Source organism: Mustela erminea, chromosome 6 (assembly GCF_009829155.1).
Source record: "Mustela erminea isolate mMusErm1 chromosome 6, mMusErm1.Pri, whole genome shotgun sequence".
Taxonomy (NCBI): Eukaryota; Metazoa; Chordata; class Mammalia; order Carnivora; family Mustelidae; genus Mustela; species Mustela erminea.
In genome coordinates this window covers 106,421,216-106,440,453 of record NC_045619.1, presented here as the reverse complement: position 1 = coordinate 106,440,453, position 19,238 = coordinate 106,421,216, and the positions used below count along the sequence as shown (strand labels likewise).

Here is a 19,238-nt window from a genome sequence, read left to right as displayed (position 1 = left end):
GGTATTATACATGGTAAATACTTACCATGGATTCTTCCTATAACCCTTCCAGCAAACCTTTCAGGGAGAAAGATTATTCCATTTCTAGATGAAGAAACTAAGGCTTAAAAAGGCTCAGTAAATTGCCCATGATCACAAAACCTGACTCTTTCTTAACCACTACAATATGCTGCATACTCAGCTACTATTTTAAATCATACCAGAAGCATTTACAGTTTTTTAATGAAGCACCAAAAAAGTTAATACTTATTTGTCCTAAATCACAAATTTATTTCTCTCCCCATTCCTCACAGTCCCTGCCATCTAGCTGTCTGTTTCTATACCTCTTTCCTGAGCTCCAGACCTGAATTTCCAACTATCAAGGGAATGTACTTGGTTATTCCAGAACTGGACTGCCCAACATGGTAGTCACTAGCCACATGGAGTTAGTTGTTGAGCACTTAAAATGTAGCTAGTGAAACTGAGGAACTGAATTTTAAATTTTATGTCACTGTAATTAAAAGTTCAATTTAGGGGTACCTGGTGGCTCAGTCAGTTAAGTGCCTGCCTTTGGCTCAGGTCATGATGCCAGGGTCCTGGGATAGAGCCCCCACCCCATCCCTGTCATGCTGAACCCTGAGTCAGGTTACCTGCTCAGCGGGGAATCTGCTTCTTTCCTCCTTATTTCTCCTTCCCCCACCCCACCCGCCCCCATGGCTTATGCTTGCTCGCTCTCTCTCAAATTAAATTTTTGAAAAAAATAAATAAAAATAAAAGTTATACTGAAAAACTGATAATTCAGTTACTAGAAAATTTTTAAGCATGTTTGGAAAATGTCGGGTATGTGAAGCCACTTTTTCAACTGCAAATTTTATGAAATCTAAATGTAGATTAAGTATTTCTGGTTAAAAACTTAGCATGTAAATTAAGATGTGCTGTAAAGGGGGCACCTGAGCGAAACAGCATGCAGCTCTTGATCAGGGTTATGAGTTCAGGCCCCATGATCAGAATGTAGAGATTACTAAAACAAAAAATTTATTTTAAAAACAAGAACAGGTACGCTATTAAAAAGGTATACAACCCATTTCAAAAACTCAGTATGAAAAAATAATGTAAAATTGCTCATTAATAGTTTTTTAAATATGTTTTAACATGTTGAAAATGATATTTAGAATGTATTAAGTTAAATAAAATGTTATAAAAATTATAAGATCTAATAGTTTCTCTTTGTAATGTGAATACTGCAATTTTAATACATGGCTATTTTTCTATTGGCCATATTTCTATTGGCCAATACCTTCTAGAGGTCCCTGCTGTCATATTTCTATTGGCCAATACCTTCTAGAGGTCCCTGCTGTCCTCACCACAGCAATCAGTAGTTCAGTAAATGGCATGACATCCCTCTAGTTCAACACTCCAACCAACCATCTCTAATTACAGAAATGTTCTAGATCTGATGACGACTGGTGCTGGTGGTGATGGTTACAACTATGTGAGACTCACAGAATCTCTTAAAATATTGTGGAGCCAGAATTCTTAGGAGATTTAGGCAAATACCACCTATTATTTTGACTTCCCTCTGGGGAAAAGGTAGTAGGTACAAAAACTGCAGACTAGTGCTGTACAACAGAACTCTCTGCAACAATGAAAATGTTCTGTATCTGCACTTTCCAATACAGAGTCCCATTTGGCTATTAAGCACATGAAATATGGCTAGTACAACTGAAGAACTGAATTTTATGTCTTATTTGATTTAAATTACTTTAAATTTAAGTAGCCATATACGACTAGTGGCTCCTAACTGGACAGCACTGTTCTATGTGCTCCATGTGAAAGTCTGTAAGTCAACTTAGTCTCCTTCCTCCCCATCAACTGTCCTTTCCCCCATAAAAGCACATGTGTGTACACACACACACACACACACGCACACACACACACTCTGAATTAGAGAGTCCTGCGTTCTCTAAAGGTTTCCATTCTGTCTGCTTCCCTATTTCCACTTCTACTATATGGATTGAGGCCACAACTTCCTAGCTGGCCTCCTCACTTAGCTTCCTCCTACCTACTCTTCATAAAATGTAAATATAAACATTTCCTTTATTCATCTCCAAAGTCTTGCCATTGCCCCAAGGTAAAATTCCAGACTCTAACATGATTTACAAAGCCCTTCATGATCCAAACCCAATCACCAACTTCATCTTTCACCACTCCCTTCCACGACAGTTCTTGTCGTATCATTACCGCTTATCATACTCCACTAACACTGCCTGTTTACTTGTCTGCCTTCCCAGTCTACTAGCATCCTGAGGGCAGAGACAATGTTTCAAACATTACATTGCTAAGACAGAACATAATACACATAGTATACTAACAAAGTATACTAGATTGTCCATGTATCTTTTTTGAATGAGGGAAGAAAGGGAAAAAAAGAAAAAAGGAAATAGATATGTACTACTTTTGAACAACTATGAAAATAAAAATTCGGTAGAGTAGATACTTTTGTTATATTATTCAACAAAATTTAACATGAATCAACCCACTTTTGAATTTTTCAAGAAAATCTTGATTGGTACTTTCAAAAAACTATACACACATACTTGCAATGTAGAAATAAATATTTATATACTTACCTCACATTTGTGAATACAAACCTAAAGAATTTATATCCATTTTCCACTAACTTATTTTTTTAAGTATAATTAACCTTCAGTGTTATATTAGTTTCAGGTGTACAACATACTGATTCAACAATTCTATACATTACTCAGTGCTCACCACCATAAACATAGTCACCATCTACCACCAAACATTATTAGAATAATATTGCCTACATTCCCTACCTTGTACTTTTCATCTCCATGAGTTATTTATCTTATAACTGGAAGTTTTTACTTCTTAATCCCCATTATCTATTTCACCCATCCCTCCACCCATACCCCCCCTCTGGAAACTAGCAGTTTGTTCTTCCCATTTAAACTAGCAGTTTGTTTTCAGTTAACTTTTGTTAGTAATAATCAGGGAAATAGAGAAAAATTGCTGCTCTATTAAAATTAAAAAATACCAAGCCTTACCATAACCAAATTATTTCAAAATGGGTTCAGAAACTTGGCAATACTATAAAATTAACCAGCAGACCATTAGAAAAGCCACCTGAACAAATTGAGTGAAACGGTCAATAACTCTCCTTTCAATCATTCTTTCTTCTTATTCAGGGAAGAAAAACATCAAGCAAAGGTTTGGCCTATATTTAATAAAGCAGTTCAGAAAAGGAATGAAAAACTATTTGAAATACTCAAAATGATCTGCCACTAATCAAAGTGAAGTCAATATTGCCATGAAGGCAGAAAGGTCACCTACATGGCATCTGTAGGGATGTATCCTAAAAGATATGAAGGGATATACTCAAAGAGAGGTCAAAACATACCTACTTCTTCTTTCATACAGATTTTTTATTCTCTTAGATCTCTAATAACTTACTGACCAATTTTAAGTTCAAATCAGTCTCTTCCTTGAAAAGGTCAGCAACAGTAAATTCTATATGTATAAGGGCAAAATTATACTTAAGGGAGAAAAAAGGCAAACCGTCCAAGAAAACAAAAGTCTCTGTCAATAGTTTTTTCCTAAAGTGAAAGCTTATAAAAGCAATGTTAAGAAACTCTTACTCAGTAGAAATTCCATTTCAAAAATCCATGTAATAAGCCACAGTACCAGGTTAAGAAAAAAAAAAAAAAAAAAAAGAATCTGTCTCAATAGATATGAAAAAGCATCAGGCAGATTTTTAGCATTTACTTATGATTAAAAACCTTGTATTAGGAATAGAAGGAAATGTCTTAATCTAATAAAGGACATGTGCAAAAGCAAGTAAATATCTGCAGAGAAAGAGCTCTGCTGTTCCTTTTTTTTTTTTTTTTTAAAGATTTTATTTATCTACTTGACAGACAGAGACCACAAGTAGGCAGAGAGGCAGGCAGAGAGAGGGAGGAAAGCAGGCTCCCCGCTGAGCAGAGAGCCGGATATGGGGCTCTCGATCCCAGGATCCTGAGATCATGACCTGAGCTGAAGGCAGAGGCTTAACCCACTGAGCCACCCAGGTGCCCCTGCTGTTCCATTTTTTTTGGCAACTTGTACCATACTTAAGTCTGGGCAGAATGCCTCTTAATCCCCCCAGAACAGGAAAGGATGGGAGGCCCATAAGGAGCTACTACTAGACCATCTCCCATCGCTTTTTCTATCTCTCCTAGAGGATGACATGAGACAGTTTCTCATTAGGTGACTTTCAGCCTGCCCATCTCAGAATAGAGCTATAGACCACAAAATTGCTTTGTGGCAAATTTGAATGGGCTCTTCCATCAATAGGGTACCCCACTGTATTCACTGGCAAGGTTTTTGTTCTGGTATTGACTTTTTTGATGTGTGAAACAAGGGTCACAGGGAACTGGCACCTTTGGCTTATTCACTTTTCCACCGCCCACGTAAGATAAACTGCTTAAGTCTAAAGGGTTCACTGTATCTGTATCAGTTAAATCAGTCAGGCCTTGTCTTATGTGTATACCCTTGACAACATCATACTTAATAGTGAAAAGTTAAACCCCTTTGAGACAGGAAAATAACAAGGATCTCTCTTATTGCCCCTCCACTCAACAACACACCACAGATCCTCGCCAAAGTAAGACAAGAAAAAGTATAAGAACAGCAAGGAAAGACACAAAACAGTCATTATTCACAAATGACATGATTACATAAGAAGGAAATCCAAGAGAGCCTACAGATAGTTTTTAGAATTCATAAGATTTGGTCAAAACCTGGCAAAATAGAACCAATACTCAAATTCAATTTTATTCCATATGTCAACAACAAACAGAAAGTAAAATGTATTTTAAAATTCCATTTAGGGACCCATGGATGACTCAGTTTGTTAAGTATCTGCCTTCAGCTCAGGTCATGATTGCAGGGTCCTGGGATTAAGACCCACACTGGGCTTCCTGCTCTGCAGGGGGCCTGCTTCTCCCTCTCCCTCTGCCTGCCACTCCCCCTACCTGTGTGCTATCAAATAAATAAATAAAATCTTTTTTTAAAAATCCCACTTATATGGGTGCTTGGGTGGCTCAGTTGGTTAAGCAACTGCCTTTGGCTCAGGTCATGATCCTGAGGTCCTGGGACTGAATCTCGAGTTGGGCTCCCTGCTCAGTTGGGAGTCTGCTTGTCCTTCTCTCTCTGCCCCTCCTCTTGCTCGTGTATGCACACATACTCTCTCTCTCAAATAAATAAAACTTTTAAAAATAAATAAAATCCCATTTATAATGCCATCAGAAACCTAAGATTAATCTACAAAAGATGTGTAAGAATAATGCACAACAAACTATAAAACATTACCGAGATGTGAAAAACAAATAAATGAAAATACCATATTCAGCGATTCAAAGACTCCACATTATGAGGAAGTAATTCTACCCAAATTAATTTATAAATGCAATGTAACTTCAATCAGGACACCAACATTTCTTTCCCTTTCTTTCTCTCTTTTTCATCAACACTTAATTTTTTTTTTAAAGATTTTATTTATTGATTTGACAGAGAGAGATGACAAGCAGGCAGAGAGGCAGGCAGAGAGAGAGGAGGAAGCAGGCTCCCTGCTAAGCAGAGAGCCCGATGCGGGGCTCGATCCCAGGACCCTGAGATCATGACCTGAGCCGAAGGCAGCGGCTTAACCCACTGAGCCACCCAGGCACCCCTCACCAACACTTAATTTTAACTTGACAAACTTACTCTAAAATTTATATGGAAATACAATAGACCAAGAATAACCAAAACATTTTTTTTGAAGATTTTATTTATTTGACAGAGAGAGTCACAATAAGAGAGGGAACACAAGCAGGGGGACAGGGAGAGGGAGAAGCAGGCTTCCCGCTGAGCAGACAGCCCAATGCAGGGCTCGATCCCAGGACCCCAAGATCATGACCTAAGCTGAAGGAAGCCGCTTAACAACTAAGCCACCCAGGCACCCCAACCAAAACATTTTTTTAAAGAACAGCTTCATTAAGCCAAAACTTACATACCATAACGCTCATCCATTTTAAGTATCTAGTTTGAGGAGTTTAGTAAATTCATGCAGTTGTGCAACCATCACCACATTCCAGTTTTACATTTTTATCACCTCAGTAAGTTCCCTTATGCACACTTGTAGCCAAATCTTCCTTTGCATGCCTAGCCTCAGCAATATAGGCTTTTCTAGAAATTTCATGTAAGTAAAATTATAAACTGGCAGTCTTTTCACTCAGCTAAACACTTTTGAGGTTTATTTTGTTAAATTAGTAGTCTGTTCCTTTTTACTGCTCAGTAGTATTCCATTATATGAATACACCATATTTTATCAACTGACCAGCTGATGGACATGTGGCTTGCTTCCAGTTTTTACTACCAAGAATAAGGCTATTACGAATATATGTAGACAAGTGTTTGTGGGGATATATGTTTTCATTTCCCTTGGATAGATACTTAAGAGTTGAATGATACATAGTGTGTTGAAGATACAGAGTGTGTATGTGTAAATGTGTGTTCAACTTAAGAACCTACCAAACTATTTTCCAAAATTCCTGTGACATTTAACATTCCCACCAACAATACACAAAAATCCCAATTTCTCTACATCCCTGATACATTTGGTATTTCAATTTTTTTATTTTAGCCATTCTAGTGGCTAAAGTAACACATTCTAGTAGCAGTAGTTACACATTGTAATTTTAATTTGCATTTCCCTAATGACTAATGATAATCAGTATCTCTTTCAAGTGCTTACCATCAGCCAATTTTCACTGATGAAGTTGTCTATTCAAATCTTTTGCCCATTTTGGGGAGAGTTATTTGTCTTACTACTTAGTTATGAGATCTTTAGATATTCTGGATGCAAGTCCTTTATCAGATAAAGTATTTGCAAATATTTTCTCTCATTTCATGGTTTATTTTCTTAAAGGGTTCTTTTGAAAAGCAAAATTTTTAAATTTTGATAAAGGCCAATTTATCAATATTTTTCTGAGTCATGCCTTTGGTGTTATATCTGAGAAATTATCTCCTAACCCAAGTCTCAAAGATCTTCTCCTATGAGGTAAGGTTTGAGTTTCATTTTTTTGGCATGCTGATACTCAATTGTTATAGTACTTTCCATTAAAAAGACTATCCTTTCTTCCACTGAATTACCTTGGTACCTTTACTGAAAATTTATTAATCATAAATATGTTGATTCATTTCTGGACTCTACTCTGTTCCACTGTCGCATATGGCTATCCCTATGCTGATACCACACTGTCTTGATTACTGACCGTGACAGTCACTAACATTCAATGTGAAGATATTCTTCAGGTGCCTTGCTGGCTCAGTCAGTAGAGCATGCAACTCCTGATCTCAAGGTTCATGAGTTCAAGACCCTCATTTGGCCTAGAGCTTACTTGGGAAAAAAAAAAAAAAAGAAAGAAGAAGAATTCTTGAAAAATAGAACAAGGTGGGAGCACTTACTCTACCAGGTATTAAGACTTACTATAAAGCTACAGTAATTAAAACAGTCTGGCACTGGACCAAGATAGAAACCAGTGGAACAGAATAGAGGGCCTTAATTTATTACAGAGCAGTTCTTTGCTTTTGTTTGTTTTAATTTTATTTATTTTTTTGAGAGAGAGCGCAAGAGAGAACAAGAGTACACAAGCTGGCAGGAGAGGTGGAGGGGGCAGGAGGAAGGGAAGAATCCCAAGCAGACTCCACGCTGAGCACAGAGCTTGATCCCAGGACCCTGAGACCATGACCTAAGCCGAAACCAACAGTCCAACAGTTGGATGCTTAACTGACTGAGCAACCCAGGCACCCCGACAAAGCAATTTGAAAAGGAAACAACTGTCAACAAATGGTGCTGAGAAAATCAGCTAACCATACAGGAGAAAAATAAACCACAACTCCTACCTCAGAGCATACACCAAAAAAATCAATTACAGGCAGACCATAGTGCTATATAACAATGACACTTCCAGAAAACAGTGAACGAGAATAACTTCATGACCTTAGGGTAGGGAATGATTCTGAATGCAGACAAAAAAAGCACCAACCATAAAGAAAAATGTTAATTGGACTACACTAAAATTAAGAATCTTGTTCTTTAAGAGATGCCTCGGTGGCTCAGTCAATTAAGTGTCTACCTTAGGCTTGGGTCATGATCCGGAGATCCTGGGACTGAGCCCCATGTCAGGCTCCCTGCTCGGTGGAAAGTCTGCTTCTCCCTCTCTCTCTGCCCCTCCCCCCAGCTGTGCTCTCTCTCTCTTGCTCACTCTCTCAAGTAAATAATAAAATATTTTTTTAAAAAATCTTGTTCTTCAAAAGACACCACTGAGAGGCAAAATACCAAGCAATAGATCAGCGTGGAGTATTTGCAACACAAATAACCAACAAAGGGGTCATACCCAAAATATATAACTCCTATAAATTAATTAGAACAAAAAAGACATGGGGCGCCTGGGTGGCTCAGTGGGTTAAAGCCTCTGCCTTCAGCTCAGGTCATGATCTCAGGGTCCTGGGATGGAGCCCCGCATTGGGCTCTCTGCTCAGCAGGGAGCCTGCTTCCCCCTCTCTCTCTGCCTGCCTCTCTGCCTACTTGTGATTTCTGTCTGTCAAATAAATAAATAAAATCTTTTTAAAAAGAAAAAAGAACAAAACAACAAAAAAAGAAAAAAAAATTAAAAAAACAGAAAATTGAGCAAAACAGGAAATTGAGCAAAGTGTTTTTTTAATAAGCACTTCATAAAACGACTTCAAATGACCAAAAGACAAAGTTATTCAACTTCACTAGTTATCAGTAAAAAGCAAATTAAACCATGCGATATCACCATAAATCTACCAGAATAGCTGCTATCAGTAACACTACCAGTAACAATACCAAATACTGGCAAAGATATAGAACAAAAGGAACCCTCAAATATTGTTTTGGGGCAGTTAAGTTTGCAGACTACAAAGGAATATTGTTTGGCAATTATCCACTAAAACTCCACTTAGACATACTCTATGACCCAGAACTTTCACTCCAGGCTCTTACAGTCATCAGAAACATATGCACCGTAAAACCTGTACAAGAATGGCCACAGTGGCATAATTCATAATGACCCAAAATTGGAAACAACCTAAATATCCATCATTGATATACGGATAAATTGTCGTGTATTTATACAATGGAAGACTATTCAGCAATGAAAATGAACAAACTACAGCTAAAAACAACAAACCTAAATCTCACAAAATGCTGAGTCAAAGCAACCAAGCATAAAATACATACAATATGATCCCATAAATATAAAATGGAAAAACAGACAAAACTAAATATAGGTTTATGTAAGAAAGAAAAGTAAAAAATGTTTCCCATAAAAGTCAAGACAACAATTATCTTTATGTAACTGGGAAGAGGCAAACAAAGTCTATGGAATCATGGCAAGGTGCTAGCGTTTGACCTAGATGATGGTTACACAAGTGTTTGTTTCATAAGTTAAGCTATATATTTGTTTTATACGTTTTCCTGTATGTGTGTTACATTAAAGAAGGACTTCAAGGAGAAATTAATTCCTTCACAATAAACTATACTACTACAATAAAATTATGTTTAAGGTCCAAACTTATTTCTTGAAATATTTTCACAATTTCAGAAATGTTTAACTGAGGTTCAGACAATTTTTGTCCAGTTACCTAATTTCCGTACAAAGGTCTTTTAAACAAAAAAAGTGAAACTATAAAATAAGGGAAAATGTAAATAATACACATAAAGGACTATCTGATGAAAACCACTGTCTATTCATCGCATAGCCCACCATAATAAAAAAAACCAAAAGGAATACCAAGTTTAGTTTCCTTCTTGGTCAACCACTAAAAATGAGAGTTCATATGGACTTTGGGAGATAATGATGTGCTGATCAAGGCTCAACTGTAGTAAATATATCACTCTGGTGGGAGATGATAATGGAGAAAGCTCTGCATGTGTGGGGTGGGAGTAGGGAAATCTCTGTACCCGCCACTCAGTTTTGCTGTGTACCTAAAACTGCCCTTATAAGTTTTTTTTTTTAATGAATTCAAGAGTTGCTACATTTCAAAGCACAGTCCGATCATGTGTCTCCTAATCAAAAATCTTCACTAGTTACCAACACAGTAACTCAAAATGGGAAGGAAACTTAAAAACCACCTAGCAAACATTCAGTCAATGCTTGGAATCTGAAAGGGGATGCACTACCTCATTAAAAACATTTACACCATCACTGAACACCAATGACTTTTATAAAATCAATAGGAACAATAAAATGGAAGGTATAAGAATAAAGAGAAATCGGGGCGCCTGGGTGGCTCAGTGGGTTAAGCCGCTGCCTTCGGCTCAGGTCATGAACCCAGGGTCCTGGGATCGAGCCCCGCATCAGGCTCTCTGCTCAGCAGCGAGCCTGCTTCCCTCCTCTCTCTCTCTGCCTGCCTCTCTGCCTACTTGTGATCTCTCTCTGTCGAATAAATAAATAAAATCTTTAAAAAAAAAAAAAAAAAAAGAATAAAGAGAAATCAAGAATACCAGCTTTGGATGTGCTGAGTTTAAGCGGCATCCAAATGGAAATACTGACTAACAATGGTCCTTACAGTCAGCAAAGAGGTAAAAGCTGAAGTCAGAAAAATGAATACTCAGCATGTAGCTGAAAAATGAGATAGGAGATGAGATCACTCACAGAAATTCACACATTTAATGAAAATGGCTAAGGAAGGATTCAACAAAGGTGACAGAAAAGAAAGCCAAAAACCAGGAAAAAACACAGAAGCATGATCTAAAGAGAGTAAAAGAAATGAGCATTACAAAGAAGGAGAAATTAGCTGGATCAAATGCTGGTGGGATAGGCAATCTTGACAATGGCTCTGAATTATTTCTGCCTCTTAGTATTCACACTTGTGGAACCCCTCCTTGCATATGTCGGACCTTGCAGAGTCCATTCTAAAGAACAGAATAGAGCAAGTGAGAGACTGGCACTACCAAGAATAGGTTACAAAAAACTGGCTACTACCTCTGCTCCTCCTCCACAGAGTTCTCAATCTAGAAGCAAGGTGCCATGTTGCAGAGACCCAAATGGCAAGATTGATTTCTTCAGTAAACAACCAACAAGGACCTCAGGCCTGCCAACAGCCAAATGCTTGGGCTTGGAAACAGACCCTCCCCCAGTAGAGCTCTGGGATGACTGCAATCCTAGTCAACATTTGATTGCAGCCTTCTGAGTGACCCTGAATCAGACATACCACACCCAAATGCCTGACCCACAGATACTGTGAAACAACAAATGTTTGTTGTTTTAAGTTAAGCTGGGAGGGTAATTTGTTGCATAGCAATAGAAAACTAGTACAGCTAAAATGTTAAATAAGAGACAAAAAAATAACTATTGGCTTTAAACACATTAGTAACCGAGCAAGAAAGTTTTAATGAAATTGTGAAGACAGAAACAATAGGTTAAGAAGAGAATCATGGGCAAAGAAATGGAGACAATGTAACAAATGTAGATAAGTCTTCTAAAAAGTGTGGCTATAAAGCGGACAGCAACTTAGAGAAAGTATGAAGATGGGAGATGAGTTTTTTGTTAAGAAGAGACAGATATTTCAAAGCTTAAATGATGGGGTGCCTGGCTGGCTCAGTTTGAAGAACATGCAAATCTTAATCTCTAGGTCATGAGTTAAAGCCCCATGTTGGGTGCAGAGATTACATACACACATATGTTTTAAAAATAAATAAAGTTTAAGTGATGAGGAGTGCCTGGCTGGCTCAATCAGTAGTAGAGCCTACCTAAAATAAATAAATAAATAAGTAAGTAAGTAAATACGTAAATAAGTTAATTTAACGGACTCGAAGCCAGGAAGGTGGAAAAATACCCTCAAGGAACTGTGTTCCATTATGAAGAAACTCTTCCGAAAGTTTTTACTGCCTCTCTGCCTTAACTGAAAACTGATTTTCCCAGGACCCTCTTTCCAAGCAGCCCTTTAAAGTGGAGGCTATTAAGTCTCTCACATTCCGCTTTCAATGTTGGGAAATGAGACCGGTACCCTTCTTTCTTCCCATGCCACCTCCAGACCATGTAAAATCCTGAACTCCCATGTAAAATCTTTGTTTCTCTGATTCTCATGCTTTTCAGCAACACAGTCTTCTACCTCTGCCTTTTCAGCTAATGACCTGGACATCCTCCACTCTCAGTGGGTAGATGGCTGGCAACTACTTCCCACTGCCACTGTCTTTAACATCACCGCTCCTGGGTTATCTCGATACACACATGGATGAGTCATCTAATACCGGTTCCTCAAACCCATCATTCTCAGTAAGCAACTCTATTCTCTGGGTATATCCATTCACAGCCAGTTGGGAATTCACTTAATTGTCTTACAATCATTCATTCATCAAATATTTAACAAGTATCTACTATTTGTTCAGTAGAGAACATATGACAGTCCTTGTTCTCATAAAATAGCTCATATTTTCCAAAAAGACAGCATGAAAAGATTGAGGTAAAGTCTAGATAAATTACAACTACATTTCCTTATCAGCTTAGGAACCATGTCAACTCTAGGAAATGGAAATTATTATCTGAAGTGACCTCATGAATCCACGCTATATTCCAGTGATCACTATATCCTTTAACAAGGCTTCTAAAACTACCTTTTTTTTTTTCTTTAAGATTTGTTTATTTGAGAAAGAGCACAGAGGAGTGGAGGGATCTGAAGCAGACTCTTGAGTTGAGTTCAGAGGCCAACATAGGGTTCCATCCCATGACCCCAAGATCATGACCTGAGCTGAAATCATGAGTTGATGCTTAACCAACTGAGCCCCCAGACACTCTCTGAAACTTTTTTTTTAAAAGATTTTATTTATTTATTTGTCAGAGAGAGAGATCACATGTAGGCAGAGAGGCAGGCAGAGAGAGAGAGAGAGAGAGAGGAGGGAAAGCAGGCTCCCTGCTGAGCAGAGAGCCCAATGCGCTGCTCAATCCCAGGACCCTGGGATCAAGACCTGAGCCGAAGGCACAGGCTTAACCCACTGAGCCACCCAGGCGCCCCTGAAACTACTTTTTAAATAATGTATGCTAAAACACTGCCAGAGTTTAGTATCATAGTCATCAATCTATAAACATACTGCCATGCTGCCCAACACTAATCACTAGTTACAGTGGCTATTTAAATTAATCTTAACAAAATTAACAATTTTAGTTATTTCTCAACACTTACACGAGCCACATCTGGAAGTGTTCAGTAAGCACATAGGACCAGTAGCTTCTGTACTGAATGGGATATAAAACGTTTCTATCACCACCGAAAGTTCTATTGGACAGTGCCAACCTAAAGTTTTTAGTATTCATTTCATTCCTCTCAGAAAAAGTGTTAAAAAGACAGGTATCAGGGCACCTGGGTGGCTCAGTCGTTACACGTCTAACTTCGGCTCAGGTCATGATCCCGGGATCCTGGGATCAAGTCCCTCATCGGGCTCCCTGCTAGGCGGTGAGCCTGCTTCTCCCACTCCTACTCTCCCTGCTCTCCCTCTCTCTCTCTCTCTGTCAAATAAATAAATAAAATCTTAAAAAAAAAAAAAAAAGAAAGATAGGTATCATTTTCCAGTCTCCTGAGAACGCCCTGGGGCTCCTCAATATCCTAAAGGAATTCCACAAATCAGGCCTCATTACCACCATCACCATACGCTATCATCACCATCAGGGTGTTGATTTTTACTGAGTACTTAGTATATTCCAAACACTTTATTAAAAGCTTTATAAGTATTGGGGTGTCTGGGTGACTCAGTGGGTGAGAGCCTCTGTCTTCAGCTCAGGTCATGATCCCAGGGTCCTGGGTTGAGCCCTGCATCAGGCTCTCTGCTCAGTGGGGAGCCCGCTTCCCCGTTTCTCTCTGCCTGCCTCTCTGCCTACTTGTGATCTGTCAAATAAATAAATAAAATCTTTTAAGAAAAAAAAGCTTTATGAGTATTATTTCATTTATTCTGCACAACAATCATATGAAGTAGGACTATTTTTCCCATTTTATGGATGAGAAAATTAACTGAGTTTTAAACAGTAAAGTAATTCACCCAAAGTTATACAGCTACAAAGTGACAGCAATCCATAGAGTTTAAGCAAATTAACAATGTAATGATTTTGCCTTTCTCTTTTTTATGATTTTACTTATTTATCTGACAGAGAGATAGGGAGAGAGGGAACACCAGCAGGGGGAGTAGGAGAGGGAGAAGCAGGCTGAGCAAGGAGGGGGCCACGGGGCTTGATCCCAGGACTCTGGGATCATGACCTGATTCAAAGGCAGACGCTTAAGGTCTGAGGCACCCAGGTGCTCCATGATTTTGCTTTTCAAGACAACACACTACTGGGGCGCCTGGGTGGCTCAGTCGTTGAGCGGCTGCCTTCGACTCAGGTCCTGATGCCAGTGTCATGGGATCGAGCCCCGCATCGCACTGGGCTTCCTGCCCAGCGGGAAGCCTACTTCTCCGTCTCCCACTCTTCCTGTTTGTATTCCCTCTCTTGCTGTCTCTGTCAAATAAATAAATGAAATCTTAAAAAAAAAATAAATAAAAAGACAATACACTATTTAACATAAGGAAGGGAGGATACCAACACCTCACACTAGCACTCAACACTCCAGCAGACCAAACTATTTTCAAATCACTCAATTCACCCTATAGCTTTCTGGTCTTCAGTCTTTACAAACCCTGTTCCCTCTACTTGCACCCTGTTCATTTAGCCTAATCCTAATTATCCTTAAGATCTCATCTCAGATTCTCTAACAATGCTGTTTAGGAATTCATCCTATGAGCTGATGTAGAACCCTACTGAAGCACAGGAGCCCACAAACCCCTATTAATTACTCCTCTTCTCTCACCAGAATAAAACTCCTTAAGAATAAGGGACACTGTGCATTATTCATCATGGATTCCATCTGGCCTAGCCCAGGACTTAGAACACAAAAGGTACTCAATAAATATGTGATAAATGAAGGAATAATGAAAAGAAGACACGTAATCAAGTCATTTCACAAGCATGTATTCAACCAAATAAAATGCTATCTAAGTTGACTTTTACACAAACCTATAATCCAATTCAGTCAGAGAACATTAAAAGTACACACTAAATGGCTTAACTGCCATTTAGTTGGTAAGCAAGTATTTCACAAACATTTTTTCCCACATAATATATAAAAGAATACTTAAACTAAAGGTCAGAAAATAACAGCTTCTCTTGAGGGTGAAGAAAATGCTCTAAAATTGATTGTGGTGATAGTTACACCAAAAAAAAAAAAGAAATATACACTTTAAATGAGTGAACTGTCTGGTGTATGAATTATCTCTCAATAAAGCTGTTATAAATAAAAACAAAAGGCCTTCAGAAGCTAGACTTAAATTATGAAAACAAATACTAAGCCTGCCCAAAAAAAAAAAAAAAAAGATAAAATACATTACATTTATGCAATTTTAAAATAGCTAAACCATATTATTGCACAAAATTTCACTGGTTAGGAAAAACAAGAACTTGGAAACAGTGACTACACTGCCTTCAGGAACAATGTGATGGGGCAGGAAACTTACTTTTCCCTAAGAACTCTTGTATACTTTCTGATTTGGTATGTGCATTACCTTTTTTTTTAAATGAGTGTAAGTTATTAGTATATTAAAAAAACAAAATAACCAAAATGTCATATCTGTCTTTAATGTAAGTATACTTATATAAGTATACTTATACTGCCTATTTTATCCTGAAAAGAATAAAAACTTTAATATATGTTTTTAAAAAATCAACCCAGGGAAGTAAAAAGCTGACAAAGTCCTACATCTATTTCATCTCACACTAAATAGCATTTACTCATACTTCTGTTATTAGACATTATAACCATGAAAAATTCTTCCTTAACCCAACACTCTGACACATCTTCAAACAATGACACACTTGATCATTGCCTTCTCCTTAAAAACTTCCTCTCCGTCACTACTAGTACCTCACATTCTCCTGCTTTTCCTAACCCAATGACCTTTTATTAATTTCCTTTGCCAGTTTTCTCCTCATCTCCCCAAAAGGTATCTGGAAGGTAGTTCCATGAAGGCAGGGATTTCTGTCAATTTTGTTCACTACTGTATCCCCAATGGCTAAAAAAGTACCTAGAACAATACTCAATAAAATAACCATTGAATGAATCAGTGCCCCCAAGGGTCAGATACTGAAGAGCTATAGAAATAAATTATATTCTATATAACCTGTATGGTTTACTTCATTACATTTGTCTGAAAATTGATAAAGAATGTACTGATTTTTTATTATATATATAAATATACTATTTATATATAATAGTATATATAAATACTTAATTCCCTGGTCTTCCATTGAAGTTTTGATAGGAGATGTGTAAAACACACATTTAACAATCTGCTACTACTTCTAAAAGCATAAACCTAGAACAGAAGAGGAGTTGTTGCTGTAAGAACCTTCACTTTTATCTTGCTTCCAGTACTAATGTTGAATTAACAAACTGACATACTTACCTGACTTTAGTAATGGTGGGGAGGGGAGAGCTCACTAAATTCAACAAGAACATCACAGTAAAGACTAGCAAGCGACATTTCTTGAAAAATAAAATGTAGTATTTTTTTTAGGCACAAGAAATTCTAAAGAGAAACAGGCCACTTCTACCTGATACTTTCACCCAAATCCCATGACTTCATTCCCACAAAAAAGCACATCCCACTGTCAGCCATGCAAATGTAATTTTAGCAATATACGCACAAAGTTTCACCTGGTATCTTAGTTCACATTTGTCCTCATTCATACCCAGTTAAAGTATAATTTAAATTTTTTTTTAATTTTTTTTTAATTTTTTTTTTTAATTTAAAGATTTTTATTTGTCAGAGAGAGAGAGAGGGAGAGAGAGCGAGCACAGGCATACAGAATAGCAGGCAGAGGCAGAGGGAGAAGCAGGCTCCCTGCCGAGCAAGGAGCCCGATGTGGGACTCGATCCCAGGACCCTGAGATCATGACCTGAGCCGAAGGCAGCGGCTTAACCCACTGAGCCACCCAGGCGCCCCAAAGTATAATTTAAAAGCCAAAACTAGGTAGGTGAATTTTCATTTTTCCTTCTAAGTAACTAATCCAAATCAAAAGTATTCATTTACCAACTTCTAATTTGATTTGTTTGAATACATTTAATTGAATCTTTTAGAATTACATACTGGACACTCTCACTTAATAGCTATTGTATCATCTGTTGCCTAAAGTCTGAAGCAGAAGTATTTCTAGAAGATCGTAGTTTGCTCATTAATTAAGCATGTTAAAAAGGGCAATGATCCGCAACTACTGACACTCACATCTGTATATTTCTCTCTTGGGTTACAGGAAAGCACTTCTCTGGCTCTGTTCCCAAATAAATTGAGTAAGCCTTGGGAAAGTCACTGCTTAAATTCCATTTCATGACGGTTTCTCTTCCTCCACAAATAAATTATTGAGAGTCATGCCTACTTCCATCCTTTACATAATACATGTCCAGCACAGGACCGTTTTTCTGAGCAAGAAACAGCTTAAATGACACTAATTGATAGGTAAGGTCAGTGAATACTGTAATCTAATAGGGAGCAGGAATCGAGAAAAGATTCTGATTTAATGAATAAAGTTGTGAAACACTGATGTGAAGAACACTGAACACTGTTTACTCTTAGTAACATGTATCTACCTATCAATTGAGATACATGTCCCCAAAATGTTATTAAAGAGCATTTTAAAAGCACTAGACTCCAAGAACATTTCTCAGAAATTGAGGGACCTCCCGGAAAAAAAAAAAAAGAGAAGGATTATTCCACTTCCATTTTTAAACTGTCTAATAACAACATCTGCAACTGAGAAATAAAAATAATCCCCAATAACTGAATTGAACACAAAATGTTTAAATGTCAAGGTCTGTTGAAAAACGAGCTGTAAAAGACAGCTGTGCTTTAAAAGTATTTTTAAATACTAAGTATTTAAGTATTTAAGTATTTTTTTAAATACTTAAGTATTTAAGTATTAAGTATTTTTCATATAATTAGCTCCAACAGAACTGTCCAAATCATCCAGCCAAAGCAGTCAACCACAACCACCTGCAACTATTACTCAAAAACGTATCTTCCAAAGCAACCATCTGATTTTTCAGGCCTTCTCTTAAGGGGACAGGATAATGCTTATAAGTGAGGTGATATAAAGAGATCTTTCAGGCACAGAGAAAAGACTGGACGGTAACACCTTTAAAGAACTAGGTGTAATGGGACCTATTCCCTTTTGCTGCTGCCAGAATGAAGTTGTCTTAATCCAAGATCTCACTCTTCTTAAAGGGTGTAAAACTTTAAACCCAGCTACCCTCACAAAGTACCCACCTGCGCCAAAAGCAGAGGGAGTCTCTTCCCTCCCGACTCATCTCGCCAGGAGGGAAAATATTAATAACCAAACCCTAAAGTAGAAATGTGAGACCTAGTGCAATAGCTTCTCCAACTGTCTCAAAGGCAACATCCACAGTTCATCTTCCTTTTGAAATACAACCCTTCATCTCCTAGCTTACCATTTCACAGAAGGAAAAAAATCCTCACCTCTTTCCACATTTTACATCAGTCGCCTAAACACACAGGTCTACTCTGACCGCACCCCAACCTCCTCATGGCTCCCCAGTTTCTCCATCTCGCCACTACCTCACCCGCAACATCAGGCTTCAAACCCTCCGCAGCTCTCCAAACGCCCAGAACCCCTATCTCCCATCTCCCACCTCGGGCTCCCCACATCTACCGCCTCAGCTCCCGCCCATTCCTGGAGCTCGGTGGGGTGGAGCCCGCGGGGGGCTGGGGTGGGGTGGGGTGGGGTCCGCTCCTCCCCGGACTTTCCCATCCCCCCCCCCCCGGTAGGGAGAGGAGGGGGAGGGGGTCCTGAAGCCTCACCTACAGCTCCGCCCCTCCCCGGGGGCGCGCTGCCCAGCCCTAGCCAGGGCCGTGAGGAAGAAGCAAGCTAAGAAAAGGCAAAAAAAAAAAAAAAAAAAAAAGCCTCAGCGCCAGCGGCAGGCGGGAAGCTCTCCGTCCCGCCCGACTTCCGAGCTGCCGTCACGGCGGCCGCCTCACCCTCCTCAAGGCTGCCGCTATTGCTGCTGCTGCCGCCCGGACGCCGCCACCGCCGCCGCCGCCACTACCGCTGCTGCCGCCGCCGCCGCCACCACAGCCACAGTACGGCCCCAGCGCC

At 38.7% G+C, this 19,238-nt stretch overlaps 1 protein-coding gene across 13 annotated transcripts in view; it reads right to left on the bottom strand.

Moving 5' to 3' along the window:
• The window catches only part of ERC1 (ELKS/RAB6-interacting/CAST family member 1), a 541,029-nt gene extending 521,791 nt beyond the window's left edge, over positions 1-19,238 (bottom strand). For 5 of the 13 annotated variants that reach the window (XM_032349206.1, XM_032349205.1, XM_032349207.1 and 2 more), the window contains exon 1: positions 18,944-19,236. The gene's annotated coding sequence lies outside the window, so the exon portion shown is untranslated. Of the gene's footprint in view, positions 1-18,943 lie in introns of all 13 variants that reach the window. The other 8 variants (XM_032349203.1, XM_032349211.1, XM_032349212.1 and 5 more) reach the window with 3 other exon arrangements.